A 14,341-nucleotide genomic window follows, 5' to 3' on the forward strand; every position below is an offset into this window, starting at 1 on the left:
TCTTCTTGATGACTCTTCGAGTGGTTTTGACGGACTTAACGTCCCCAGTTTCGGAACGCACTTGTGTTACTTGAACAGTCTCGGGGATTTCCTCTACGACAGTGGCCCTATGTGTTTCGTGTGAATCTGTGAGTGGTGCGGTTGTGTCATCAATGAGTTCCTCTGTTGTGTGTACTGTGACAATGGGTTGTGTGTCGTGTGTTTGTTCAGTGGTAATCTGTGTGGTTTCTACCTTCGGACCTACCTTCTTTTTGATGATTCGTGTAGTGATTTTCTTTTGTTTGGGCTTACCGTCAGGCGCAGTCGTTTCTTCGACCGTAGTCTCTTCGGGTAGTTCGACGACCTCAACCGGCTCAATGCGTTCCTCTTCTGGAGTCTGTTCCTCTGTGACAGTCACGGTGGTAATCGGAGCTTCGTCATCTTTTTCGATGGTAGTGATCTCCGTGACCTCTTGCTTGGGTCCATGTTTCTTCTTGATGACTCTTCGAGTGGTTTTGACGGACTTTACGTCCCCAGTTTCGGAACGCACTTGTGTTACTTGAACAGTTTCGGGGATTTCCTCTACGACAGTGGCTTTATGTGTTTCGTGTGAATCTGTGAGTGGTGTGGTTGTGTCATCAATGAGTTCCTCTGTTGTGTGTACTGTGACAATGGGTTGTGTGTCGTGTGTTTGTTCAGTGGTAATCTGTGTAGTTTGGACCTTCGGACCTACCTTCTTTTTGATGATTCGTGTAGTGATTTTCTTTTGTTTGGGCTTACCGTCAGGCGCAGTCGTTTCTTCGACCGTAGTCTCTTCGGGTAGTTCGACGACCTCAACCGGCTCAATGCGTGCCTCTTCTGGAGTCTGTTCCTCTGTGACAGTCACGGTGGTAATCGGAGCTTCGTCATCTTTTTCGATGGTAGTGATCTCCGTGACCTCTTGCTTGGGTCCATGTTTCTTCTTGATGACTCTTCGAGTGGTTTTGACGGACTTAACGTCCCCAGTTTCGGAACGCACTTGTGTCACTTGAACAGTTTCGGGGATTTCCTCTACGACAGTGGCCCTATGTGTTTCGTGTGAATCTGTGAGTGGTGCGGTTGTGTCATCAATGAGTTCCTCTGTTGTGTGTACTGTGACAATGGGTTGTGTGTCGTGTGTTTGTTCAGTGGTAATCTGTGTGGTTTCGACCTTCGGACCTACCTTCTTTTTGATGATTCGTGTAGTGATTTTCTTTTGTTTGGGCTTACCATCAGGTGCAGTCGTTTCCTCGACCGTAGTCTCTTCGGGTAGTTCGATGACCTCAACCGGCTCAATGTGTTCCTCTTCTGGAGTCTGTTCCTCTGTGACAGTCACGGTGGTAATCGGAGCTTCGTCATCTTTTTCGATGGTAGTGATCATCGTTACCTCTTGCTTGGGTCCATGTTTCTTCTTGATGACTCTTCGAGTGGTTTTGACGGACTTAACGTCCCCAGTTTCGGAACGCACTTGTGTTACTTGAACAGTTTCGGGGATTTCCTCTACGACAGTGGCCCTATGTGTTTCGTGTGAATCTGTGAGTGGTGTGGTTGTGTTATCAATGAGTTCCTCTGTTGTGTGTACTGTGACAATGGGTTGTGTGTCGTCTGTTTGTTCAGTGGTAATCTGTGTGGTTTCGACCTTCGGACCTACCTTCTTTTTGATTATTCGTGTAGTGATTTTCTTTTGTTTGGGCTTACCATCAGGTGCAGTCGTTTCTTCGACCGTAGTCTCTTCGGGTAGTTCGACGACCTCAACCGGCTCAATGCGTTCCTCTTCTGGTGTCTGTTCCTCTGTGACAGTCACGGTGGTGATTGGAGCTTCGTCATCTTTTTCGATGGTAGTGATTTCCGTGACCTCTTGCTTGGGTCCATGTTTCTTCTTGATGACTCGTCTTGTCATTTTGATGGATTTGACATCGCCTGATTCCGTTCGCACCTGAGTTACCTGAACAGTTTCGGGTGTCTCTTCTACCACCTTAGCCTTGTCAGGTTTGTGTAAGTCAGCGAGTGGTGTGGTAGTGTCGTCAACAATTTCCTCTGTTTTGTGTACTGTGACAATGGGTTGTGTGTCGTCTGTTTGTTCAGTGGTAATCTGCGTGGTCTCGACCTTCGGACCTACCTTCTTTTTGATGATTCGTGTAGTGATTTTCTTTTGTTTGGGCTTACCGTCAGGCGCAGTCGTTTCTTCGACCGTAGTCTCTTCGGGTAGTTCGACGACCTCAACCGGCTCAATGCGTTCCTCTTCTGGAGTCTTTTCCTCTGTGACCGTCACGGTGGTAATCGGAGCTTCGTCATCTTTTTCGATGGTAGTGATCTCCGTAACCTCTTGCTTGGGTCCATGTTTCTTCTTGATGACTCGTCTTGTCGTTTTGATGGATTTGACATCGCCTGATTCCGTTCGCACCTGAGTTATCTGAACAGTTTCGGGTGTCTCTTCTACTACCTTAGCCTTGTCAGGTTTGTGTAAGTCAGCGAGTGGTGTGGTAGTGTCGTCAACGATTTCCTCTGTTTTGTGTACTGTGACAATGGGTTGTGTGTCGTCTGTTTGTTCGGTAGTGATTTCAGTTGTTTCGACCTTAGGACCTACTTTCTTTTTGATAACTCTTCTGTGGATTTTCTTTTGTTTGGGCTTACCATCAGGTGCAGTCGTTTCCTCGACCGTAGTCTCTTCGGGTAGTTCGACGACCTCAACCGGCTCAATGCGTTCCTCTTCTGGAGTCTGTTCCTCTGTGACACTCACGGTGGTAATCGGAGCTTCGTCATCTTTTTCGATGGTAGTGATCTCCGTTACCTCTTGCTTGGGTCCATGTTTCTTCTTGATGACTCTTCGGGTGGTTTTGACGGACTTAACGTCCCCAGTTTCGGAACGCACTTGTGTTACTTGAACAGTTTCGGGGATTTCCTCTACGACAGTGGCCCTATGTGTTTCGTGTGAATCTGTGAGTGGTGTGGTTGTGTCATCAATGAGTTCCTCTGTTGTGTGTACTGTGACAATGGGTTGTGTGTCGTCTGTTTGTTCAGTGGTAATCTGTGTGGTTTCGACCTTCGGACCTACCTTCTTTTTGATGATTCGTGTAGTGATTTTCTTTTGTTTGGGCTTACCGTCAGGCGCAGTCGTTTCTTCGACCGTAGTCTCTTCGGGTAGTTCGACGACCTCAACCGGCTCAATGCGTTCCTCTTCTGGAGTCTTTTCCTCTGTGACCGTCACGGTGGTAATCGGAGCTTCGTCATCTTTTTCGATGGTAGTGATCTCCGTAACCTCTTGCTTGGGTCCATGTTTCTTCTTGATGACTCGTCTTGTCGTTTTGATGGATTTGACATCGCCTGATTCCGTTCGCACCTGAGTTACCTGAACAGTTTCGGGTGTCTCTTCTACTACCTTAGCCTTGTCAGGTTTGTGTAAGTCAGCGAGTGGTGTGGTAGTGTCGTCAACGATTTCCTCTGTTTTGTGTACTGTGACAATGGGTAGTGTGTCGTCTGTTTGTTCGGTAGTGATTTCAGTTGTTTCGACCTTAGGACCTACTTTCTTTTTGATAACTCTTCTGTGGATTTTCTTTTGTTTGGGCTTACCATCAGGTGCAGTCGTTTCCTCGACCGTAGTCTCTTCGGGTAGTTCGACGACCTCAACCGGCTCAATGCGTTCCTCCTCTGGAGTCTGTTCCTCTGTGACACTCACGGTGGTAATCGGAGCTTCGTCATCTTTTTCGATGGTAGTGATCTCCGTTACCTCTTGCTTGGGTCCATGTTTCTTCTTGATGACTCTTCGGGTGGTTTTGACGGACTTAACGTCCCCAGTTTCGGAACGCACTTGTGTTACTTGAACAGTTTCGGGGATTTCCTCTACGACAGTGGCCCTATGTGTTTCGTGTGAATCTGTGAGTGGTGTGGTTGTGTCATCAATGAGTTCCTCTGTTGTGTGTACTGTGACAATGGGTTGTGTGTCGTCTGTTTGTTCAGTGGTAATCTGTGTGGTCTCGACCTTCGGACCTACCTTCTTTTTGATGATTCGTGTAGTGATTTTCTTTTGTTTGGGCTTACCGTCAGGCGCAGTCGTTTCTTCGACCGTAGTCTCTTCGGGTAGTTCGACGACCTCAACCGGCTCAATGCGTTCCTCTTCTGGAGTCTTTTCCTCTGTGACCGTCACGGTGGTAATCGGAGCTTCGTCATCTTTTTCGATGGTAGTGATCTCCGTAACCTCTTGCTTGGGTCCATGTTTCTTCTTGATGACTCGTCTTGTCGTTTTGATGGATTTGACATCGCCTGATTCCGTTCGCACCTGAGTTACCTGAACAGTTTCGGGTGTCTCTTCTACTACCTTAGCCTTGTCAGGTTTGTGTAAGTCAGCGAGTGGTGTGGTAGTGTCGTCAACGATTTCCTCTGTTTTGTGTACTGTGACAATGGGTAGTGTGTCGTCTGTTTGTTCGGTAGTGATTTCAGTTGTTTCGACCTTAGGACCTACTTTCTTTTTGATAACTCTTCTGTGGATTTTCTTTTGTTTGGGCTTACCATCAGGTGCAGTCGTTTCCTCGACCGTAGTCTCTTCGGGTAGTTCGACGACCTCAACCGGCTCAATGCGTTCCTCTTCTGGAGTCTGTTCCTCTGTGACACTCACGGTGGTAATCGGAGCTTCGTCATCTTTTTCGATGGTAGTGATCTCCGTTACCTCTTGCTTGGGTCCATGTTTCTTCTTGATGACTCTTCGGGTGGTTTTGACGGACTTAACGTCCCCAGTTTCGGAACGCACTTGTGTTACTTGAACAGTTTCGGGGATTTCCTCTACGACAGTGGCCCTATGTGTTTCGTGTGAATCTGTGAGTGGTGTGGTTGTGTCATCAATGAGTTCCTCTGTTGTGTGTACTGTGACAATGGGTTGTGTGTCGTCTGTTTGTTCAGTGGTAATCTGTGTGGTCTCGACCTTCGGACCTACCTTCTTTTTGATGATTCGTGTAGTGATTTTCTTTTGTTTGGGCTTACCGTCAGGCGCAGTCGTTTCTTCGACCGTAGTCTCTTCGGGTAGTTCGACGACCTCAACCGGCTCAATGCGTTCCTCTTCTGGAGTCTGTTCCTCTGTGACAGTCACGGTGGTGATTGGAGCTTCGTCATCTTTTTCGATGGTAGTGATCTCCGTAACCTCTTGCTTGGGTCCATGTTTCTTCTTGATGACTCGTCTTGTCGTTTTGATGGATTTGACATCGCCTGATTCCGTTCGCACCTGAGTTACCTGAACAGTTTCGGGTGTCTCTTCTACTACCTTAGCCTTGTCAGGTTTGTGTAAGTCAGCGAGTGGTGTGGTAGTGTCGTCAACGATTTCCTCTGTTTTGTGTACTGTGACAATGGGTAGTGTGTCGTCTGTTTGTTCGGTAGTGATTTCAGTTGTTTCGACCTTAGGACCTACTTTCTTTTTGATAACTCTTCTGTGGATTTTCTTTTGTTTGGGCTTACCATCAGGTGCAGTCGTTTCCTCGACCGTAGTCTCTTCGGGTAGTTCGACGACCTCAACCGGCTCAATGCGTTCCTCTTCTGGAGTCTGTTCCTCTGTGACACTCACGGTGGTAATCGGAGCTTCGTCATCTTTTTCGATGGTAGTGATCTCCGTTACCTCTTGCTTGGGTCCATGTTTCTTCTTGATGACTCTTCGGGTGGTTTTGACGGACTTAACGTCCCCAGTTTCGGAACGCACTTGTGTTACTTGAACAGTTTCGGGGATTTCCTCTACGACAGTGGCCCTATGTGTTTCGTGTGAATCTGTGAGTGGTGTGGTTGTGTCATCAATGAGTTCCTCTGTTGTGTGTACTGTGACAATGGGTTGTGTGTCGTCTGTTTGTTCAGTGGTAATCTGTGTGGTCTCGACCTTCGGACCTACCTTCTTTTTGATGATTCGTGTAGTGATTTTCTTTTGTTTGGGCTTACCGTCAGGCGCAGTCGTTTCTTCGACCGTAGTCTCTTCGGGTAGTTCGACGACCTCAACCGGCTCAATGCGTTCCTCTTCTGGAGTCTGTTCCTCTGTGACAGTCACGGTGGTGATTGGAGCTTCGTCATCTTTTTCGATGGTAGTGATCTCCGTAACCTCTTGCTTGGGTCCATGTTTCTTCTTGATGACTCGTCTTGTCGTTTTGATGGATTTGACATCGCCTGATTCCGTTCGCACCTGAGTTACCTGAACAGTTTCGGGTGTCTCTTCTACTACCTTAGCCTTGTCAGGTTTGTGTAAGTCAGCGAGTGGTGTGGTAGTGTCGTCAACGATTTCCTCTGTTTTGTGTACTGTGACAATGGGTTGTGTGTCGTCTGTTTGTTCGGTAGTGATTTCAGTTGTTTCGACCTTAGGACCTACTTTCTTTTTGATAACTCTTCTGTGGATTTTCTTTTGTTTGGGCTTACCATCAGGTGCAGTCGTTTCCTCGACCGTAGTCTCTTCGGGTAGTTCGACAACCTCAACCGGCTCAATGCGTTCCTCTTCTGGAGTCTGTTCCTCTGTGACACTCACGGTGGTAATCGGAGCTTCGTCATCTTTTTCGATGGTAGTGATCTCCGTTACCTCTTGCTTGGGTCCATGTTTCTTCTTGATGACTCTTCGAGTGGTTTTGACGGACTTAACGTCCCCAGTTTCGGAACGCACTTGTGTTACTTGAACAGTTTCGGGGATTTCCTCTACGACAGTGGCCCTATGTGTTTCGTGTGAGTCTGTGAGTGGTGTGGTTGTGTCATCAATGAGTTCCTCTGTTGTGTGTACTGTGACAATGGGTTGTGTGTCGTCTGTTTGTTCAGTGGTAATCTGTGTGGTTTCGACCTTCGGACCTACCTTCTTTTTGATGATTCGTGTAGTGATTTTCTTTTGTTTGGGCTTACCGTCAGGTGCAGTCGTTTCTTCGACCGTAGTCTCTTCGGGTAGTTCGACGACCTCAACCGGCTCAATGCGTTCCTCTTCTGGAGTCTTTTCCTCTGTGACAGTCACGGTTGTAATCGGAGCTTCGTCATCTTTTTCGATGGTAGTGATCTCCGTGACCTCTTGCTTGGGTCCATGTTTCTTCTTGATGACTCGTCTTGTCGTTTTTATGGATTTGACATCGCCTGATTCCGTTCGCACCTGAATTACCTGAACAGTTTCGGGTGTCTCTTCTACCACCTTAGCCTTGTCAGGTTTGTGTAAGTCAGCGAGTGGTGTGGTAGTGTCGTCAACGATTTCCTCTGTTTTGTGTACTGTGACAATGGGTTGTGTGTCGTCTGTTTGTTCCGTGGTAATCTGTGTGGTTTGGACCTTCGGACCTACCTTCTTTTTGATGATTCGTGTAGTGATTTTCTTTTGTTTGGGCTTACCGTCAGGCGCAGTCGTTTCTTCGACCGTAGTCTCTTCGGGTAGTTCGACGACCTCAACCGGCTCAATGCGTTCCTCTTCTGGAGTCTTTTCCTCTGTGACAGTCACGGTGGTAATTGGAGCTTCATCATCTTTTTCGATGGTAGTGATCTCCGTTACCTCTTGCTTGGGGCCATGTTTCTTCTTGATGACTCTTCGAGTCGTTTTGACGGACTTAACGTCCCCAGTTTCGGAACGCACTTGTGTTACTTGAACAGTTTCGGGGATTTCCTCTACGACAGTGGCCCTATGTGTTTCGTGTGAATCTGTGAGTGGTGTGGTTGTGTCATCAATGAGTTCCTCTGTTTTGTGTACTGTGACAATGGGTTGTGTGTCGTCTGTTTGTTCAGTGGTAATCTGTGTGGTTTGGACCTTCGGACCTACCTTCTTTTTGATGATTCGAGTAGTGATTTTCTTTTGTTTGGGCTTACCGTCAGGCGCAGTCGTTTCTTCGACCGTAGTCTCTTCGGGTAGTTCGACGACCTCAACCGGCTCAATGCGTTCCTCTTCTGGAGTCTGTTCCTCTGTGACAGTCACGGTGGTAATCGGAGCTTCGTTATCTTTTTCGATGGTAGTGATCTCCGTGACCTCTTGCTTGGGTCCATGTTTCTTCTTGATGACTCTTCGAGTGGTTTTGACGGACTTAACGTCCCCAGTTTCGGAACGCACTTGTGTTACTTGAACAGTTTCGGGGATTTCCTCTACGACAGTGGCTTTATGTGTTTCGTGTGAATCTGTGAGTGGTGTGGTAGTGTCGTCAACGATTTCTTCTGTTTTGTGTACTGTGACAATGGGTTGTGTGTCGTCTGTTTGTTCAGTGGTAATCTGTGTGGTTTCGACCTTCGGACCTACCTTCTTTTTGATGATTCGAGTAGTGATTTTCTTTTGTTTGGGCTTACCGTCAGGCGCAGTCGTTTCTTCGACCGTAGTCTCTTCGGGTAGTTCGACGACCTCAACCGGCTCAATGCGTTCCTCTTCTGGAGTCTGTTCCTCTGTGACAGTCACGGTGGTAATCGGAGCTTCGTCATCTTTTTCGATGGTAGTGATCTCCGTGACCTCTTGCTTGGGTCCATGTTTCTTCTTGATGACTCGTCTTGTCGTTTTGATGGACTTGACATCGCCTGATTCGGTTCGCACCTGAGTTACCTGAACAGTTTCAGGTGTCTCTTCTACTACCTTAGCCTTGTCGGGTTTGTGAAAGTCAGCGAGTGGTGTGGTAGTGTCGTCAACGATTTCCTCTGTTTTGTGTACTGTGACAATGGGTTGTGTGTCGTCTGTTTGTTCAGTGGTAATCTGTGTGGTTTGGACCTTCGGACCTACCTTCTTTTTGATGATTCGTGTAGTGATTTTCTTTTGTTTGGGCTTACCGTCAGGCGCAGTCGTTTCTTCGACCGTAGTCTCTTCGGGTAGTTCGACGACCTCAACCGGCTCAATGCGTTCCTCTTCTGCAATTTTTTCCTCTGTGACAGTCACAGTGGTGATTGGAGCTTCGTCATCTTTTTCGATGGTAGTGATCTCCGTGACCTCTTGCTTGGGTCCATGTTTCTTCTTGATGACTCGTCTTGTCGTTTTGATGGACTTGACATCGCCTGATTCGGTTCGCACCTGAGTTACCTGAACAGTTTCGGGTGTCTCTTCTACTACCTTAGCCTTGTCGGGTTTGTGTAAGTCAGCGAGTGGTGTGGTAGTGTCGTCAACGATTTCCTCTGTTTTGTGTACTGTGACAATGGGTTGTGTGTCGTCTGTTTGTTCCGTGGTAATCTGTGTGGTTTGGACCTTCGGACCTACCTTCTTTTTGATGATTCGTGTAGTGATTTTCTTTTGTTTGGGCTTACCGTCAGGCGCAGTCGTTTCTTCGACCGTAGTCTCTTCGGGTAGTTCGACGACCTCAACCGGCTCAATGCGTTCCTCTTCTGGAGTCTTTTCCTCTGTGACCGTCACGGTGGTAATCGGAGCTTCGTCATCTTTTTCGATGGTAGTGATCTCCGTAACCTCTTGCTTGGGTCCATGTTTCTTCTTGATGACTCGTCTTGTCGTTTTGATGGATTTGACATCGCCTGATTCCGTTCGCACCTTAGTTACCTGAACAGTTTCGGGTGTCTCTTCTACTACCTTAGCCTTGTCAGGTTTGTGTAAGTCAGCGAGTGGTGTGGTAGTGTCGTCAACGATTTCCTCTGTTTTGTGTACTGTGACAATGGGTTGTGTGTCGTCTGTTTGTTCCGTGGTAATCTGTGTGGTTTGGACCTTCGGACCTACCTTCTTTTTGATGATTCGTGTAGTGATTTTCTTTTGTTTGGGCTTACCGTCAGGCGCAGTCGTTTCTTCGACCGTAGTCTCTTCGGGTAGTTCGACGACCTCAACCGGCTCAATGCGTTCCTCTTCTGGAGTTTTTTCCTCTGTGACAGTCACAGTGGTGATTGGAGCTTCGTCATCTTTTTCGATGGTAGTGATCTCCGTGACCTCTTGCTTGGGTCCATGTTTCTTCTTGATGACTCGTCTTGTCGTTTTGATGGACTTGACATCACCTGATTCGGTTCGCACCTGAGTTACCTGAACAGTTTCGGGTGTCTCTTCTACTACCTTAGCCTTGTCGGGTTTGTGTAAGTCAGCGAGTGGTGTGGTAGTGTCGTCAACGATTTCCTCTGTTTTGTGTACTGTGACAATGGGTTGTGTGTCGTCTGTTTGTTCAGTGGTAATCTGTGTGGTTTGGACCTTCGGACCTACCTTCTTTTTGATGATTCGTGTAGTGATTTTCTTTTGTTTGGGCTTACCGTCAGGCGCAGTCGTTTCTTCGACCGTAGTCTCTTCGGGTAGTTCGACGACCTCAACCGGCTCAATGCGTTCCTCTTCTGGAGTCTTTTCCTCTGTGACAGTCACGGTGGTGATTGGAGCTTCGTCATCTTTTTCGATGGTAGTGATCTCCGTGACCTCTTGCTTGGGTCCATGTTTCTTCTTGATGACTCGTCTTGTCGTTTTGATGGACTTGACATCGCCTGATTCGGTTCGCACCTGAGTAACCTGAACAGTTTCGGGTGTCTCTTCGACTACCTTAGCCTTGTCGAGTTTGTGTAAGTCAGCGAGTGGTGTGGTAGTGTCGTCAACGATTTCCTCTGTTTTGTGTACTGTGACAATGGGTTGTGTGTCGTCTGTTTGTTCCGTGGTAATCTGTGTGGTTTGGACCTTCGGACCTACCTTCTTTTTGATGATTCGTGTAGTGATTTTCTTTTGTTTGGGCTTACCGTCAGGCGCAGTCGTTTCTTCGACCGTAGTCTCTTCGGGTAGTTCGACGACCTCAACCGGCTCAATGCGTTCCTCTTCTGGAGTCTTTTCCTCTGTGACAGTCACGGTGGTGATCGGAGCTTCGTCATCTTTTTCGATGGTAGTGATCTCCGTGACCTCTTGCTTGGGTCCATGTTTCTTCTTGATGACTCGTCTTGTCGTTTTGATGGACTTGACATCGCCTGATTCGGTTCGCACCTGAGTTACCTGAACAGTTTCGGGTGTCTCTTCTACTACCTTAGCCTTGTCGGGTTTGTGTAAGTCAGCGAGTGGTGTGGTAGTGTCGTCAACGATTTCCTCTGTTTTGTGTACTGTGACAATGGGTTGTGTGTCGTCTGTTTGTTCAGTGGTAATCTGTGTGGTTTGGACCTTCGGACCTACCTTCTTTTTGATGATTCGTGTAGTGATTTTCTTTTGTTTGGGCTTACCGTCAGGCGCAGTCGTTTCTTCGACCGTAGTCTCTTCGGGTAGTTCGACGACCTCAACCGGCTCAATGCGTTCCTCTTCTGGAGTCTGTTCCTCTGTGACAGTCACGGTGGTGATTGGAGCTTCGTCATCTTTTTCGATGGTAGTGATCTCCGTGACCTCTTGCTTGGGTCCATGTTTCTTCTTGATGACTCGTCTTGTCGTTTTGATGGACTTGACATCGCCTGATTCGGTTCGCACCTGAGTTACCTGAACAGTTTCGGGTGTCTCTTCTACTACCTTAGCCTTGTCGGGTTTGTGTAAGTCAGCGAGTGGTGTGAAAGTGTCGTCAACGATTTCCTCTGTTTTGTGTACTGTGACAATGGGTTGTTTGTCGTCTGTTTGTTCGGTAGTGATTTCTGTTGTTTCGACCTTAGGACCTACTTTCTTTTTGATAACTCTTCTGTGGATTTTCTTTTGTTTGGGCTTACCATCAGGTGCAGTCGTTTCTTCGACTGTGATCTCCTCGGGTAGTTCGACGACCTCAACCGGCTCCATGCGTTCCTCTTCTGGAGTCTGTTCCTCTGTGACAGTCACGGTGGTAATCGGAGCTTCGTCATCTTTTTCGATGGTAGTGATCTCCGTGACCTCTTGCTTGGGTCCATGTTTCTTCTTGATGACTCGCCTTGTCGTTTTGATGGATTTGACATCGCCTGATTCCGTTCGCACCTGAGTTACCTGAACAGTTTCGGGTGTCTCTTCTACTACCTTAGCCTTGTCTGGTTTGTGTAAGTCAGCCAGTGGTGTGGTAGTGTCGTCAATGATTTCCTCTGTTTTGTATACTGTGACAATGGGTTGTGTGTCATCTGTTTGTTCAGTGGTAATCTGTGTGGTTTGGACCTTCGGACCTACCTTCTTTTTGATGATCCGTGTAGTGATTTTCTTTTGTTTGGGCTTACCGTCAGGCGCAGTCGTTTCTTCCACCGTAGTCTCTTCGGGTAGTTCGACGACCTCAACCGGCTCAACGCGATCCTCTTCTGGAGTCTTTTCCTCTGTGACAGTCACGGTGGTGATTGGAGCTTCGTCATCTTTTTCGATGGTAGTGATCTCCGTGACCTCTTGCTTGGGTCCATGTTTCTTCTTGATGACTCGTCTTGTCGTTTTGATGGACTTGACATCACCTGATTCGGTTCGCACCTGAGTTACCTGAACAGTTTCAGGTGTCTCTTCTACTACCTTAGCCTTGTCTGGTTTGTGTAAGTCAGCCAGTGGTGTGGTAGTGTCGTCAACGATTTCCTCTGTTTTGTGTACTGTGACAATGGGTTGTGTGTCATCTGTTTGTTCAGTGGTAATCTGTGTGGTTTGGACCTTCGGACCTACCTTCTTTTTGATGATCCGTGTAGTGATTTTCTTTTGTTTGGGCTTACCGTCAGGCGCAGTCGTTTCTTCCACCGTAGTCTCTTCGGGTAGTTCGACGACCTCAACCGGCTCAACGCGATCCTCTTTTGGAGTCTTTTCCTCTGTGACAGTCACGGTGGTGATTGGAGCTTCGTCATCTTTTTCGATGGTAGTGATCTCCGTGACCTCTTGCTTGGGTCCATGTTTCTTCTTGATGACTCGTCTTGTCGTTTTGATGGATTTGACATCGCCTGATTCCGTTCGCACCTGAGTTACCAGAACAGTTTCGGGTGTCTCTTCTACCACCTTAGCCTTGTCAGGTTTGTGTAAGTCAGCGAGTGGTGTGGTAGTGTCGTCAACAATTTCCTCTGTTTTGTGTACTGTGACAATGGGTTGTGTGTCGTCTGTTTGTTCGGTAGTGATTTCTGTTGTTTCAACCTTAGGACCTACTTTCTTTTTGATAACTCTTCTGTGGATTTTCTTTTGTTTGGGCTTACCATCAGGTGCAGTCGTTTCTTCGACTGTGATCTCTTCGGGTAGTTCGACCACCTCAACCGGCTCAATGCGTTCCTCTTCTGCAATTTTTCCCTCTGTGACAGTCACAGTGGTGATTGGAGCTTCGTCATCTTTTTCGATGGTAGTGATCTCCGTGACCTCTTGCTTGGGTCCATGTTTCTTCTTGATGACTCGTCTTGTCGTTTTGATGGACTTGACATCACCTGATTCGGTTCGCACCTGAGTTACCTGAACAGTTTCGGGTGTCTCTTCTACTACCTTAGCCTTGTCTGGTTTGTGTAAGTCAGCCAGTGGTGTGGTAGTGTCGTCAACGATTTCCTCTGTTTTGTGTACTGTGACAATGGGTTGTGTGTCATCTGTTTGTTCAGTGGTAATCTGTGTGGTTTGGACCTTCGGACCTACCTTCTTTTTGATGATCCGTGTAGTGATTTTCTTTTGTTTGGGCTTACCGTCAGGCGCAGTCGTTTCTTCCACCGTAGTCTCTTCGGGTAGTTCGACGACCTCAACCGGCTCAACGCGATCCTCTTCTGGAGTCTTTTCCTCTGTGACAGTCACGGTGGTGATTGGAGCTTCGTCATCTTTTTCGATGGTAGTGATCTCCGTGACCTCTTGCTTGGGTCCATGTTTCTTCTTGATGACTCGTCTTGTCGTTTTGATGGACTTGACATCACCTGATTCGGTTCGCACCTGAGTTACCTGAACAGTTTCAGGTGTCTCTTCTACTATCTTAGCCTTGTCTGGTTTGTGTAAGTCAGCCAGTGGTGTGGTAGTGTCGTCAACGATTTCCTCTGTTTTGTGTACTGTGACAATGGGTTGTGTGTCATCTGTTTGTTCAGTGGTAATCTGTGTGGTTTGGACCTTCGGACCTACCTTCTTTTTGATGATCCGTGTAGTGATTTTCTTTTGTTTGGGCTTACCGTCAGGCGCAGTCGTTTCTTCCACCGTAGTCTCTTCGGGTAGTTCGACGACCTCAACCGGCTCAACGCGATCCTCTTCTGGAGTCTTTTCCTCTGTGACAGTCACGGTGGTGATTGGAGCTTCGTCATCTTTTTCGATGGTAGTGATCTCCGTGACCTCTTGCTTGGGTCCATGTTTCTTCTTGATGACTCGTCTTGTCGTTTTGATGGACTTGACATCACCTGATTCGGTTCGCACCTGAGTTACCTGAACAGTTTCAGGTGTCTCTTCTACTACCTTAGCCTTGTCTGGTTTGTGTAAGTCAGCCAGTGGTGTGGTAGTGTCGTCAACGATTTCCTCTGTTTTGTGCACTGTGACAATGGGTTGTGTGTCGTCTGTTTGTTCCGTGGTAATCTGTGTGGTTTGGACCTTCGGACCTACCTTCTTTTTGATGATTCGTGTAGTGATTTTCTTTTGTTTGGGCTTACCGTCAGGCGC

General features: G+C 47.5%; 1 protein-coding gene across 3 annotated transcripts in view; it reads right to left on the reverse strand.

Moving 5' to 3' along the window:
- Positions 1-14,341, reverse strand: part of LOC124644798 (titin) — a 105,489-nt gene that overhangs the window by 24,280 nt on the left and 66,868 nt on the right. The gene's annotated exons all lie outside the window — the stretch shown is intronic.

Source organism: Helicoverpa zea, chromosome 31, assembly GCF_022581195.2.
Source record: "Helicoverpa zea isolate HzStark_Cry1AcR chromosome 31, ilHelZeax1.1, whole genome shotgun sequence".
In the NCBI taxonomy this organism is placed as follows: Eukaryota; Metazoa; Arthropoda; class Insecta; order Lepidoptera; family Noctuidae; genus Helicoverpa; species Helicoverpa zea.